The sequence below is a fragment of the Diachasma alloeum genome, unplaced genomic scaffold, assembly GCF_001412515.2.
Source record: "Diachasma alloeum isolate Michigan unplaced genomic scaffold, Dall2.0 Dall_scaffold_00180, whole genome shotgun sequence".
Lineage (NCBI taxonomy): Eukaryota > Metazoa > Arthropoda > Insecta > Hymenoptera > Braconidae > Diachasma > Diachasma alloeum.
The window spans coordinates 2189112-2205332 of record NW_021680346.1 but is presented as its reverse complement, the minus strand read 5'-3'; the positions used below and the strand labels follow the sequence as shown (position 1 = coordinate 2205332).

The 16221-nt window shown below is 34.4% G+C and overlaps 1 protein-coding gene across 1 annotated transcript in view; it reads right to left on the bottom strand.

The window, feature by feature from the left end:
* Window positions 1-13727, bottom strand: part of LOC107045552 (putative polypeptide N-acetylgalactosaminyltransferase 9) — a 221374-nt gene extending 207647 nt beyond the window's left edge. The window contains exon 1 of the mRNA XM_015267857.1: window positions 13396-13727. The gene's annotated coding sequence lies outside the window, so the exon portion shown is untranslated. The remainder of the gene's footprint in view (window positions 1-13395) is intronic.
* Between the last annotated feature and the right edge of the window lie 2494 nt (window positions 13728-16221).

Here is a 16221-nt window from a genome sequence, read left to right as displayed (position 1 = left end):
GGGGGGGGGGGGGGGGGGGGGAATGGAGAAAAAGTTTTGCTCAATGAGTAGTCGTGGGCATTCATAACGAGGCGCGTTCAAATACAAACGTCAGGCCGACTGAATGCTTTTTTATTTAGCAAAAGTTATCGAGAGTGGTATTGTTGTCGTGTTTGTTGGGACCTCCATTGTTGGAGCAGTAATACGTTTGACAATGGTTCAACAAACAAACGCATTGCGGAGTTTTGTTTGGTTACTGTTACCAAAGTTCTGGTGGTGTTGCCATTTTTTTTGGCGACGAACAAGTCAGTCAGGGACTTTGTTATGAATTGTTGATATGGGGGTGTAGGCGGCGGGCTAGTCCGTCCTGAAGTCATGGCGAAATCACGGAAAATCATTGAGTTCACGGAAGTCAATTGAAGTCAATGAACTCGAAACCCTTCTTTCGGACTATTTAAATAAACTTATTTATTTGATTTCACTCAATCATGGAATGAGTACCCCCTCGACATTATCAGACTTGATGAAGCGAAAAAGAAAAAAAGAGAACGAAAAAACTTGTCCATAAATGATGTTTCCTTAAAGAAACCTTTTATCGTGTTGAATCAATTTACTTGTGGATAAAAAGAAAGTTTCCACCGAAACATGATAATTTTCGGAGGGGTAATTGTTCTCGTGAGACATTTATATGCCTTTCTACAGAGAAGTATATGAGGCTCCGGTTTTATCAAGTGAATGTTATTGAGTAATGTATATCTTTGTCCAGTAAACACTTATAATTTCCATGGAACAAATGATAATTTCAAGAGGAAACTACAATTTTCTTGTCGATAACTATGTTATTGGCAAACCTAAATAATTTCGATGGGACAATTTTTTTGGGAAAACAATATTCTTTCCTCGTCAATGTATTCTTTCTATGGTATAAACTTATGGAGTTCTCTCAGATCAAATGATTGTCGTACAATAGATTATATTTTTTCCTGCCAACAGTTCGAATTCTTCCAGGGAAATTTCTGATGATCACGACAAAAATTTAATTTCTGTGAAAGGTATCACATTTCCTTCTATCAAGTTGGTTAATTTCCCCCAAGCAAATCGGTTCCACTCCATCAAATATTCTCACGTGAAACGTATAGTTTTTCAGCAGAGCTAACTTCTTCTCTCAGTGTTTCATTTCACTCGGCCAGTCTCGAGTTATTGACGAGGATAAATGTTCTATTTTGCCCCACTTTCTTCTAATAATTCATGATAAGCAATCAATTTGTGAACATTATATTAGAAAACAAAAATTAGATGATTCCGGAGAGTTGAAATCACTTGATGAAAGTTTCCACCAAAACATGATAATTTTCGTAGTAGTAATTGTTCTCGCGAGACATTTATATGTCTTTCGGGTAAATACATTCGTTCTACAGAGAATTACATGAGGCTTCGGTTTTATCAAGTGAATGTTATTGAATAGTGTATATCTGTGTCCAATAAACACTTATAATTTCCATGGAACAAATGATAATTTCAAGAGGAAACTACAATTTTCTTGTCGATAAATATGTTATTGGCAAAACTAAATAATTTCGAGGGGACAATTTTTTTTGGGAAAAAAATATTCTTTCCTCGTCAATATATTCTTGCTATAGTATAAACTTGTGAAGTTCTCGCAGATAAAATGATTGTCGTACAATACGTTATATTTTTTCCTGCCAACGGTTCGAATTCTTCTAGGGATATTTCTGATGATCAGGACAAAAATTTAATTTTTATGAATAGTATTAAATTTCTTTCCATCAAGTTGGTTAATTTCCCTCAAGTACCTCGCCTGAAAAACAACATCCTCAATTCCCAGAACCAATACTCCCAATGAAAGATAATTTTTTCCCGGCGCAGAGGACGAGACGAAGGAGTACAACCGAAGAATACCAAACTGAGAGAACACTCGGAGAGGGCAACCGGTCTAACCACATGTTTGTCCCGAGTCTCGCGATATGTGCAATGGGATCTGTGTACTATACTCTCTCAGCCAACTGTTAGTGATTCACCGTTAAGTACTATATGCTATACAGTGCATTACCCGAAGTACTATATGCGAGTTTAATGCTCAACATTCGGAGAACTCATAGTCGGTGCACGGAGGCAGCATTGATTCGTAATGCGGTCAATTCAGGCATGTCGTAAATATTTGTACTCATCGAGGCGAAACTACAATTTAAATTGTCGAGAGAATTCACGAATACTATTCAATGAACTAATGGAAATGGATGCTCATTTATTCAATAAAATTGGGGAAATGATTTCTCATTTCATTCAACTTTTTACTATTACGTCTGAATTGAATTAAACTTATTATTTGAATGTTTTCCATTTATTTCAGTGGAAATGTTTCAATTATATAAGAATTATTTGATTTAACCAATCAATTTTTTAGTTGGAAGAAGGAAACATTTATTTATATTTAAGAAATACACATTAGATGTGAATAAAAACGTAAGTATAAATGAACTTCAAGCTAAAATAAAAACTTTATGACATGTCATTTTCATATCAATACTTAATCTATTAAAAAAATATAGTCAATCCAAAATAAATCGTGGAAACTATCCAATTGAAAACTGACGATCATTGATTCAATAAAATTGTGGAAATGATTTATTTATAATGTTCAACTTTTTACTATTGCGTCTCAATTAATTTAAACTTATTATTTGAAAGTTTTCCATTTCTTTCAGTGGAAATGTTTCAATTACATAAGATTTATTTGATCTAACCAATTAATTTTTTATTTGGATAAATGAAACATTTATTTATATTTAAGAAAACACAATTGGATGGGAATAAAAATGTAAATAAAAATCAAGTTCAAGCTTGAATAAATACTTTACGTATTATGTTCACAAAAGTATGAATTCTATTAAAATAAACCATATTCAATTCAAATTAAATCGTGTCTCTAAGAATTTGGAAAAATCGAAAGAAAAACTGAACAAATAAATCCAAGTGAAACTTCAATTGCAACTGTAAACAGAATTCGCGGAAACTATTCCACAACCCGATGGAAACAGACCTTCATTTATTCAACAAAATCCTGAAAACAGTTAGTCAAATATATACAAAATTTTATTATCGAAAATGTCACAAATAAATCAAATATTTTTATTCTCAAATCCGGTCGCAATCGACTTTTACTATCTAAAAAAAACATTCTCCGAAAAAAAATGTATTCCATCGAAACGAATTTTAGATTCATATTCCATCGATGATGCATGTGCCCTCAAAGGGGTAACGAAAAGCGAAAAAAATACGTTTCCAAAGTACAAACCGTAAACTGTCCGGGAGCAATTCCACTAGTCGATAGTTGAATAATCAAATATTGATTTGAAGTCCACTAGAACGCATGATGGATTTTCCATCTGAAAGTAGTGAGCATTAGCGAGTACATACACGACCGATTGATTCCAAAAAAGGAAAAGCCAAAATGACAGGCTCGACGATCGCCTCTCGAAAAAAGCACGTCAGGTGTATCGAATCTTTTTGACGGGGCATAACTCCAGCTGTAACGGGCTGAAGGAGCGAGTGAGAGAGAGAGAGAGGGAGAGCGAGAGGTGAACGGGGATAAGAGAGGAGAGGAATAAATGCGTTTACGTGTGGACGTGCAACGGTATGCCGGGAGGCGTCGAGGGGGTCATTTAAAATTTAAATTCACGTCCAACGGACTATAAATATATCAGCAGATACAGGTTAAAACGCGCACCCGGCACACGATAAATCTTCCATTTTGCGCAAAAGTCACAATTATATGGGTTATATGACCTAGAGTTTTTGATTCTGTTCGGGGAGTAGTCATTGGGAATTTCGGAAATGTTGATGGGAATGAATTTATTTCAAATCAATGAAACTATGACTATGTGTTGCCCTGAAGAGATCTTTTGTCGTGTTGAGTCAATTTACTTGTGGACAAAAAGAAAGTTTCCACGGAAATATGATAATTTTCGCAGTAGTAATTGTTCTCGTGAGACATATATATGTCTTTCGGGTAAATACATTCGTTCTACAGAGAATTATATAAGGCTCCGGTTTTATTAAGGATAATCGGGCGAGCCCGGAGGGTTAGAAAAAAAGCAGCCATTTTTTTATTTTTCTTTACGTATTCTTTAAATGATGGAAAAGGCGTGTGCAAAGTTTCAGAATGCTGGGAAGCATGGTTAATTTATTATGAATTTTTGAAAAAGTGGTCATTTAACCCGTGATCTTATGGAAATCACCAAAAAAACTGCAAAACCCAAGGAAAAAATGCAGCCAAAGTCATGAAACTTTAGACACATTTAGAACATGTGATCAATGATTTTTTGAGTGAAAAAGATTGTCGCCTAGGAGCATTGTTTATTAATAATAGCGAGAAAAGTACTGAAAAATGAAATTTCTGCGCACGCAGCCCAAACGAGCAGCAACGTCCCAAGTACCGATCGAGTGGGGGTAGCGCGGTCAATTTAAACGTCTCTTGAGATAGAGCGATGAAGCGTTGTGATTGGTACCAGCTCCTGATGAAAAAGGAAAAAAACTACCGACGATGTTGCCACTTTTTCGCATGGATTAATATTTTTTCATTTATTAAAAAAAAAAACAATCTGAAAACCATTCAATGCGTGTAACACATATAAATAAATTTGATTAGCTTCAAAAATAATTTTTAACCGGAGATACTCCCTAATATTGCCTGAATTTTCAATCCGAATGGGAAAAATTTTTTTGTTCAGCGATTGGTTTTCTGCAGGAAAACAATAGAAACCCCTCCGCCTCACCTCCTATATTTCCTCCTCGCCCGATTATCCTTAAGTGAATGTTATTGAGTAGTGTATATCTTTGTCCAATGAACACTTATAATTTCCATGGAACAAATTATAATTTCAAGAGATTACAACTTTCTTGCCGATAACTGTGTTATTGGCAAAACTAAATAATTTTGAGGAGACAATTTTTTTTGGGAAAAAAATATTCTGTCCTCGTCAATGTATTCTTTCTATGGTATAAACTTATGGAGTTCTCTCAGATCAAATGATTGTCGTGCAATAGATTATATTTTTTCCTGCCAAGAGTTCGAATTCTTCTAGGGATATTCCTGATCATCACGACAAAATTTAAATTTTTGTGAAAGATATTAAATTTTTTTCTATCAAGTTGACTAATTTCCCTCAAGCAAATCTGTTCGACTCCATCAAATATTAAGAGAATTCAATTATTTCTCATATTTAGAAATGAAAAATGAATCATTTAAAGATATCCAAGTGTTAGTACATTTGTTAATTAAATTTCGTGAGAAAAATTTGAAAAGAAAAATAGTGAAGATTCAGCGTTATTAAAATCATGTTTTGCACAGAATCATTTTTTTTAACATCCGTTGTTTACAAATAAATAATTGAAATTGTGTAAACTTTTGGAAACCTTATTTATTTAGGCATGAAATCGATTTCTGGTAAAATTCGCATTATGAATCAACTTATTACGATTCCTGTTATTTGTGTTATGTTTTTAAATTATTTGTATTTTATTCTTCTATCATTTTTAGATGTTACAAGTAGACTTCACCATATTGCTACACAGCACCACCACACATTCTATTTTCGTTAATACATTTTTTTTCTTTTTTTTAAAACAGCCACATGAACAATTCCGAACAAATTATTTTTATGATGGAAAATTCATTGTTTATGAATTATTTACAGAAAATGCTCGTAATTTTCAAAAATTGCAATTTGTAAATTATTCCATCAATCTTCCTTCAAAAGCAAAATCTCCAATTTTTGTTTTCAGATTTTTGAAATGTTTTCTAACGGATCAATATTGGCATTCAAATTCAGACCTGCAACGTTTCTCTCTATATTATAAAAATTTAAATCGACTTCTTGTGAAGAAAATTTAGTACTCAAAATTAAGACTCCAAAATTAAGGACCTCAAGGGTCAAAATAAGGGTCATGAGGGACAAAATAACAGTTATGAAAGACAAAACATGACATATTACAACGAAGTATGAGTTGAAAAAAATTATCTGATTAAAAAAGTCAAAAAACTGCATGCAAGTTTCCTATTCTCTGATCTCCTAAAATAACCGGATAAAAATTCTAGTGACACTCTGAATTGTTGCAAACTCCCAAAAAGATAAATCGCAAATATCCCCCCCCCCTCTCTCCCCCACCGATTACCGCCCATTGCAGAGGTTTGTAATTTAAAGGCAACTTGGCGAAATTCATTGAAACTCGTTCGACGTCTTTTCCGTTGGCGTGGAATCGTCGTGAAACTTGCACCCAACCCAGTTTTCGTACCAGCCGGTATCAGAGGCCCATTAGGACAAACTAGAGCGACGTATTTAAACCTCCTCACCCATCCGCAGAGAAAGAAACGGATGGGAAGGAGGAGAAAAGAAGGCGAAAAACGTGATTTCATGAAAATGGAGCAGGGAGTGAGAAGAAGAAAGTCAGTTGTCTCCCTTGAAGGGATAGTCTCGTCAAACTACAACGCAAGCTTCGTTATTCTCACAGCTGAATTTTCGTCGAAAAAAAGAGGCGACAACAACAACAACAAAAGAGGAGGAAACAAAAGGAGAAGAGATAGAGAGGAGTGAGGAAACGTTGAGGAACTAAACTCTCGGCGAGTGAAGAAAAGTGACGAGACTGGGGATGAGACAAAAAAACGTTGAGGGAGAAAAATCCCAGACAGGGAGGAGGCACGAGCGTGCGAGAGCGAGTGGCGATGACGGGGAATGGCGGAGAGGGAAGAAATGAAAGCCGAATATGGAATGAAATGCACGGAATAAATTTTAGACGCGGGGTACTGGTGCCCTTTTTCGTGTGAGATTCGACATCCTTTTTTAAATTAATTGTTTATAATCATTGTCATTGCAACAAGCAATACGACCGATGGGAATCATATGTCCCAATTTATCACCTGTTAAATTTTCATATTACAACAAATCATTTGCTCATGTTCCAATTCCTATGCTCACTGAATGAGATTTTAATCATAATTACAATTCAATTCCTTCTAGAACACACTTTAGAGTGTGAACTTCTGGAATTCAATGGTTGTTGATACTCTGGTAAAAGTGCGTGCCCACACTGTTATCAATTTTTAGTTAGTTCGCACGGTAATTCAATTAATCTGTTATTCATCTCATTAATATAATTCTGTGCTTAGAATATTGTCATCTCGTGTTTTCAGCACCAAATTAGAAATTAAAACTTCATTTGGAATATTGAGTCACAGCTTCTTTTTATTCATATTAGAAATTTTGTATTTGGATATTAATATTATTTGTTCAAAGTGGAAAAATCGATCATCATTTTCAGCTATAATACCCCAAGACCTTCAAAATTATCGGATATTTCCCGAATGTTTTGTTGCATAGCAACGAGAGGGATCAGTTTTGCAGATTAAAATAAAAAACTTGAGGGAAATACCGATGAATTTTGAAGGTCGAGGGGTATTCGGAGGACAATTTCTTCAATTCTCAGTTCTTCAATTTCTTCAAATTATCAGTTTGATAATTTCCCTGCAGTCGAGGAAATTATCAGTGTGAAACGCGTCACGTGACTCCGAATACTGCACTCTGATTGGTCAAAATCAGAATTGAGGAAATTGTCACTATATTGCATTCAGATTCTCCTATCCTTAACGTCAAAAATGTGAGATAATCTCATAATTCTAGCTATTAATTCTAATCAACTTTGTTCGAAGAAAACCTTAGTAAACGCAATATTAAGAAAGTAGAATTATTCTATTTTCCTTTGACCTAAATGATTTGGACAATTATGATTCGGTTATTCATGTTTCATAGAATGGTATTCAATTCTCTTTTGTTTGTTAGGCGGCCTTCATGAAAATTCAACGCAAGACGATTGTACTCATGAAAACCGCCTTACTTTCTCCATTCGGTCGAGATATCCGCCATGTTCGAGTTCTCCTCTTCAATTCGAGATATTGCACTTGCTTTTTTTAGAAAGGATGAACGAATGCATGAACGAATCTGATGTTACAATTTTTTCATTGTTTGAAGGAATTATATCAATTTATGCAAGGATAATTTACTTTTTAACGTTCATTATTTTTTTCAAAAATTCCCTTCCGAATGAAATTTATAAAATTTACGAAATTCAGTAGGAAATTTGTTTTGTGATTTCAAAAATACTAGGTTTAAGGTGGAAAGTTAATTATTTATCAACCATTTAGGATAAAAGGTCATATCAATTGCAAAAATTGCAGATGTAATCATTTTATGAATTTCCGCGAAAGATTCTATAATTTTTCTCCAAACGGTTCAAAATTGGCTAATCCAATTATGTGAATAAGGTCATTGAACTGTCCCCATTCAATTCCATAGAAATTNTATATCCCCCATGTTCGAGTTCCCATTTTTGATTTGAGATATTGCCCACGCTTTTTTAAGAACGCATTTTTGCCATTTTTTGTCTTGAAGAAATTATTGGAATCGATTTGAAGGCTGTAATTTCGTCGATTTCATTTTAGTTGAAAATTACCAGAAAAAACGCAGAGAAAAAGTCGGAATTTTTAGGGACATGTCACTAATTTTCAGACACCAATCACCAATTATGAGTGATATCAGACACTGACTGGAATGAGTCTGATTATCAATGATTTTTATCTAAAAAATTTGGTGACAGGTTTCTAAAAATTAGAAATACGTCCCTGAAAATCAAAACGTTGCTTTCTCCCTAAAGTTCAAAGAAAAACCGATTTATTCTTATTTAATAACAGCTATGATCAACATTTTCATTCAATTGGCGGGACAGCAAAAATAATATAAGAAAGAAAAAATGATAATAATTTTTAGGGTGCAAAATTAATTCAGTGGAGTTTTTGAGGAATAGTTCCGAATCTAAGGGAGATAGCTAAATTTTCGTAATTACATTTGTTGTAGCTCTCAATCAGATCTACAAAAAAGGTCATAATAAAGATTTTGCTATCTCCCTTAGATTCCGAGATATTCATTATACTGTTTTACCACTTCGCTACAGAATTGTATATTAATTATTCATAACAGAAAATCGCAACCTTCAAAACTTCTAAAAAATCTAGACTTTACAATTCTTTGCGAAATTTAAAAAATGCACAAAAAACAATAACAAAAAAATATATAAATAAAAATGGACAAAGTACATGAACCCGGAATTCACTGAAAAAAAAATCATCGTGCCCTCGCCCCAATTTAAAAAATCATTCTCCCCAGTTTTGTCATCAACATAAATCATTACATATTATTTAATGACACCACGCTCACTTGTGACGATGAAATAGCGAGAGTAATTGCACCTTCAAAGCCAGCCGAGGGTCTTTTCACAGCACAAGGGGAAACAATTTTCAACGACTATGTAAATTAAATTAGAGGCAAGATATTTTAATTACAGCCATGTCTGTTCGATGGTGTCGTAAAAACAACGTCTGCGCATCGCTCGAATTAATCGCAACGCAATTTTATGAATATGAAATTCCAAAGTTTGGGTTTGTCAATAAAAAATTCACTTCTTAGAAGCGAATTTCAGTTGAAGGGCATAAAATTGTTGGCTGTAAACAAGAAAACTAGGGAAGATCCTTTATATTCCATTCGAAGCTGTCGTAAACAGCAGGTAAAAGTGTCGAGCGATAAACAGCGAATTAAAAATTATCCACGGTTCGCTGTGAAGTGGAGTTACATAAACCAAAGGATGATGAGGTGCCGATGAACTTGTAGAACTAATACGTACTATAGACTCGCAAAGGTCGTTACCTCCGTGCACCCTCCACCTAGCACTGGTTATAAAATGACCTATACCAATGGTTAATGCGCGAACCGGACTGCATAGCTGTTTGGTATAATTTTTCAAACGACCGTCAAGACTAAAATAATCCGCAAATACTCGCAATGGGTTCTACATGCACGCAGGTTCATTAAGTATTAAGAATATACAAGTGGGACAGGCTCTGCTGAAAAACGAATAGTTACTTTTATTTCATTTTTATTAAGTTCTAATTCCAGTGAATTTTCAAGGGATTTTTACATTGAAAATTCACCATTTGATGAGAAAATTCATGGGACTGTTGATTTTTGTTCAATTATTTCAAGAAATTTGGATGCAAATCAGGGAAATTCAGGTCAATATATTCTTGACTTTTTTTATTAATTTAAAATTCAAGGAAATTCGAGAATTGTCATCTTTTTTCAGCTGAAAAATTTGGAGTTTCACTGAATTTTTAGAGAAATTGAAAATTTCATGTTTTTTTCGCTTACTCTGAGGAAATTTAAAAAAAATCTTTTTTCAAAATGAAGCAAACGATCTTATTCGGAAGCCTAATACTCGCAATGGGTTCTACATACACGCAGGTTCATTAAGTATTAAGAATATACAAGTGGGACAGGCTCTGCTGAAAAACGAATAGTTACTTTTCTGATATTTTTATCAAGTTATAATTCCAGTGAATTTTCAAGGGATTTTTACATTGAAAATTCACCATTTGATGAGAAAATTCATGGGACTGTTGATTTTTGTTCAATTATTTCAAGAAATTTGGATGCAAATCAAGAAAATTCAGGTCAATATATCCTTGATTTTTTTTATTAATTTAAAATTCAAGGAAATTCGAGAATTGTCATCTTTTTTCAGCTGAAAAATTTGGAGTTTCACTGAATTTTTAAAGAAATTGAAAATTTCATGTTTTTTTCGCTTACTCTGAGGAAATTTAACAAATTATTTTTTCAGAATGAAGCAAACGATCTTATTCGGAAGCCTAATACTCGCGATGGGTTCTACATATGCGCAGGTTCATTAAGTATTAAGGATATTCAAGTGGGACAGGCTCTGATGAAAAACGAATAGTTACTTTTTTTATATTTTTATCAAGTTATAATTCCAGTGAATTTTCAAGGAATTTTTACATTCAAAATTCACAATTTGATGAGAAAATTCATGGCACTGTTGATTTTTGTTCAATTATTCCAAAAAAATTGAATGGAAATCCATGTAAATATATTCTTGAATTTTTTATTGATTGAAAATTCAAATAACTTGGGGAATTGTCATGTTTTGCAGCTAAAAGTTTGGAATTTCTTTGAATTTTCTGAGAAATTTCAAATTTCATATTTTTTTCTGTCCTGAAAATGATTGATAAACATTAAATTATTTCTACATTTGCAGAAAAAGTCTTCAGTTTTCAGTAACAACTTTGAGGACATTTGAGTTTTTTATTAAGAACATTCTCATTCTAGAATTAATTATTTTTTCTGTTTTAAAATTAATCTCGAAAATTTAGAATTCTATTCTCAAAAAATTAATGGAAACTGTAAATTTGTGTTCAATTATTCCAAGAAAATTGAATAGAAATTAAGGAAATCCAGGTTAATATATTCCTCAATTTTTTATTAATTAATAATTTAAGTAAATAGGGGAATTGTCATCTATTCGCAGCTGAAAAATTTAGAATTTCACTAGTTTCAAAGAAATTTAAAATTTCATTGTTTCTGCCCTGAAAAATATTAGTAAACATTAAATTAATGTAAAAAGTCTCTAGTTTTCTCTGCGGAAAAAGTCTCTATATTTCAGTAAAAAAATTCCTGATTTTTCGCATTCTTGAAATATGAACAGTGTCCACTCATTCTAGAGTGATTTTCTCCGAAAAATAATTTTTTTTGTGAACCTACAGCAAAACTGTATTTAAATAAGTATCCATTTACGGTTATCTTGAGGAAATCTTTTTTCTTGAAATGAGGACATTTGGGTTTTTATATTGAGAACATTCTCATTCTAGAATTAATCATTTTTCCTGTTCTGAAATTAATCTACTCAAGCTTCTAATGTCTTTTATAATATCACGAAAATTCACAATTCTACCTGAATATAATTAAAGCATATCAGATGAGGCCTTGACTCAATGAATATTGAAATAATAGTAGAATAATCCCGAAATTTGAAATGAGACTTAACTTATCCAAATCGCAATATTTAGTCAAAAGAAATTTAAGATTCAATAGAGTTTTTTTCCCTGACCTTTTCCTTCTCCAAATTAGCACCTCATTTTTTCCAGCAGGTCAATAACTCGAGATCCGCAGAGTGAATTTAAAAGATTTTTTTCTCATTTCGCTTATATTTTTTTCAGCTTTAAAATAAACCTTAACTCATCCAAATCGTACCATTCAATCAAAAGATATTGAAGATTTAACGGAATTCATTTTCCCTGACCTCTTCCTACTCCAAATTAGCATTCATTTTTCTTTATTAATAGATAAAAATAGCTCAAGATCCACAGAGTGAATGCAAAAGATTTTTTTTAATTTCACAGATACTTTTTCTGGCTTTAAAATAAACCTTGACTCATCCAAATGGTACCATTCAGTCAAAAGTTATTGAAGATTCAAAAGAATCCATTTTCCCTGACCTCTTCCTACTCCGAATTAGCATTCATTATTCTTTATTAATAGATAAAGATAACTCAAGTTCCACAGAGTGAATTTACAAGATTTTTTTTTCATTTCGCTGATATTTTTTCCGGCTTTAAAATAAACCTTGACTCATCCAAATCGTACAATCAATACAACAGATATGAAGATTCAACAGAATTCAGTAACAAAGTGGTCAAACGGTTTAAGTCAATTTGGTCTTTAGTTGAGTTTTCCAGAAATATTTCGGAATCTAAAGGAGATAGCGAAATTTTCATAATGACCTTTTTTGTCGAGCGAATTGAGTGTTACTAAAAAGGTCCTGAGACAAATTTTGCCATCTCCCTTAGATTTCGAGAGATTTATTGAAAACTGGCCAATAGCCAAAATCTACTTAAACCGTCTGACCACTTCGCTACTGAATTAATTTTCCCCGACCTCTCCCTACTCCAATTAGCATTTAATTTTTCTTTATCAATAGATAAATAACCCAACACCGAACGTGTGAATGTAAATTTTTTTTTCATATCTCTGATATTATTTCCGGCGTTAAAATGAGACTTAATTAGTTCAAATCATTCCTTTCAGTAAACAAACATTTCCGATTTAAGAGTTCATTAATCCCTGACCTTTCCCGCTCCAAATAGCCATTTCACTCGTCCGGAGCACTCCTCATCTACCCTAAACCCCGCAATAACTTCCGAATTTTCCTGAAACCCGATATCAAGGACACGCAAGCCTTTACGATCAGCCATCAGCCACTAACCCTGTCTCCCTGATTCACGGCCACATTAAAGATCCCCTCAAACCCCGCAATTTCCCAAATGCCACCGGCCTCACAATCTGCCACCAGCCTATGCTCCACAATCTCCTCTCCATTTCGCAATAAAACCGCAACAGCACGAGAATCAAGACTTTATCACCGAGTAAATAAAGATTACAACCCAATCCCACAAGCCTATTACCCAAAAAAAATGAATAAAAAAAACTACGAACTAACCTCGAAAGCCGGTTGATGCAGCCGTAGAAGACTCGTTCGCCAGTCCGTGGAAAACTGATTGAAAAAAAGCCCTCCAAACCTATAAGAACTCACGTTTTTCACACTGAATCACGCACCTTCCGCCTCTGAACATAAACAAACAACATAAACAAACAAATTCACTGATTAACTTGACAAAAAAATCACGTACGAACAATACGACTCGATAAAGTGACTGTCACAGTCCCCAAACACTCGAAAATCGCGAAATATTATCAAAATATCGTGTCAGTTGCTACGAATTGCTCCGCGGAACACGACAAAACTAACAACACGGAACGATGTTGCCACACGGAGAGACCGGCTACCACTGCTTTCATTGGCGCTGGCCACAGCACGGGCCTATTCTTGCTGTCAACGACACGCGGACTCCAGCAAGATCACCCCTACACCGCTCTTGCCCCTCCGCGCGTCTATTGGAGCGCTTAGAATCCAATCCTGCGTCCCTCGTTCCCCCCCCGTACAACGAGCCGACATCACCCGAGCCACGCCGAATGCTGGCGAGAGGCACGCGTGTGCGCACGAGCATCGGCACTCGTTATTACAGTGTGTAGCAGTCACATTTCTCCCGTTTCCCTTTCTCCACCGGCTTTATCTCTTGCGCTCGCGGGATTTCTTTAATCTTGGCATCACTTGTACGGCAAAATCGGCGAAATGAGATTGCGCTAAATGCTAATATCGGGGGTGGCGCGTTACTTATGCGCCTTTTCAGGGGCTTGAGACTGGGATAATTGTGAGGGCTCGGGACTCTTGGGTTGCTAATGTCGCAAAAATAATTTGTTGAGCTGGGAAAATAGCGAATGGACGGGTAAATGGGGCTTTTGAAGTGAACAAGAGGTTTTATTTGAATTTTGTGAATTCATTTCAAGAGTGTTTTTGTTGATGGCGAGATTGAGCTAACGATCTTGTTCTTAAGACAATGGATTTCAAATCCCACTTGGGCATTGATATAAATATTTAGCGGAATTGGATAAAAGGAGTGAATTCGAAATTTTTTTTTTCACTTTGCAAGGATTTTTTCCGACTTTGAAATGAACCCTGACATTGAATCAAAAGGCGAAATAAAATTGCGTTAAATGTTAGTTATGTGCCTTTTCACGGGCTTATTGAGACTGAGATAATTGGGAAGGCTCGGGACTGTTAGGTAGGTAATGTCGCAAAAATAATTTGTTGAGCTGGGAAAATAGCGAATGGGCGGGTAAATGGGGCTCTTGAATTCAATAAGAGGTTTTATTTGAATTTTTGGAATTCATTTCAAAATTATTTTTGTTAATGTACGGAATCCCAATTTGTTTCTCAATTTAATTATCGTTTTGATTTTTCAAAAGAAAAATGTTTAAAAATCAGGATTTAAAAATAAATTTTTCTTCATTTAATATGAAAAAATCAAGAAATTTTTTTACACCTCATAAAAAATGATCCACCGTTTTGCAAACAAGTTCTATTATTTATTTATAAGGAGGAAATGTTTGAAAAAAAAATATCAATATTTTGCGAAATTTAATTTAGATAATACTGACGGGGAATGAATTTTTTCAAATTTTTCTCATGCAATTTAGTTGAAAAATTGAAAAACTGAAAATGCCATTCCCCGCGTTATGCCTTTTGCCGTTGGTGTTGTTCGGCTACTGCGCCCCCTTGCGGTGGCGTCTCTATACTCAGGTTGTCATAACCTGTCCAATTGACATCTCATACCCAATGAATTTTCTTGAAATAAAAAACTAGTGATGAGTGGATTTTAATATTATTGTATCCATAGATGTTTTTTTTACTGAAAGAATCGTAAAATATTCTCCACAAACAGATATTTTTTCATTGAATTCCGTTTCGCTCCACAATTACCTTTCGCACAGTAAAATTTATCACAATTTTCTCGGTAATTTTTATCCAACTTTTCTCCCTCCAACCCTTAAATATTACCCCGACAAAATTATTGCAAAAAGTGAAAAAAAAATCAACATTTCAAGATCTGACGGATTACGCAAAAAGATTAATTTAAAAAATGTTCCATTTTCCCATTCCCTCCCTTATCACCGGAGTAGAAAAGACGGTGCAATGAATATCGGCGTTGGCTTCTGAGAACAATGAGAAAGGAAAGAAGAAATATACACCAGCCAAGCGTAGGAAGGTGCGAGAAACCCTCTTCGTGTCTCCCAGAGAGAAAAGTGGGAGGAGTGGCGTCAAGTAGCGAACGTGATGTTACGATCTTAATCCTTGTGGATACCACAATCCCCTCGACTCCTTGCCTTTTTTTTTCTCTTCCTTCATTCCGCGATTAAACCTGGAAGCGCCAGTCGTAAAAAAGCTTCTGGCATTTCGACTGGTTTTATCCATTCGTAAAACCTCCTCACTGGCACTGAGTGCATGCATTAAAAATATACAACCAATACAAATTATTCGGGTTTTCATCATCGCCTTCTGCAGATTAATGTGCTTTGATTTGTAAAAATATCGATAACTTTCGGCAGGAAATTTGTTCCAAAATGTGGAAAATTAAGTGCATTCCGTTACCCCTTAAGGATGTACTACACCCTTTCGGCCAAAATTCAAGTTTTTTTCATTTTTCTGGCAAATTATTGATCGGATTGACGCGAAATAATATACCGTTTTTGCATTTTATCATTATTGACTGACTCACGAAGTTTCATGGTAGAGCATTTTCCTGCTTATTTTCTCAAATTTTGTGAATTGCCGAAAAGTTTTAGAAAAAACGCAGACAAATGATAGCACGATTATGAAATTTCGTAAGTCATTAAGTAATCATAAAACGCAAAAACGGTATATTTT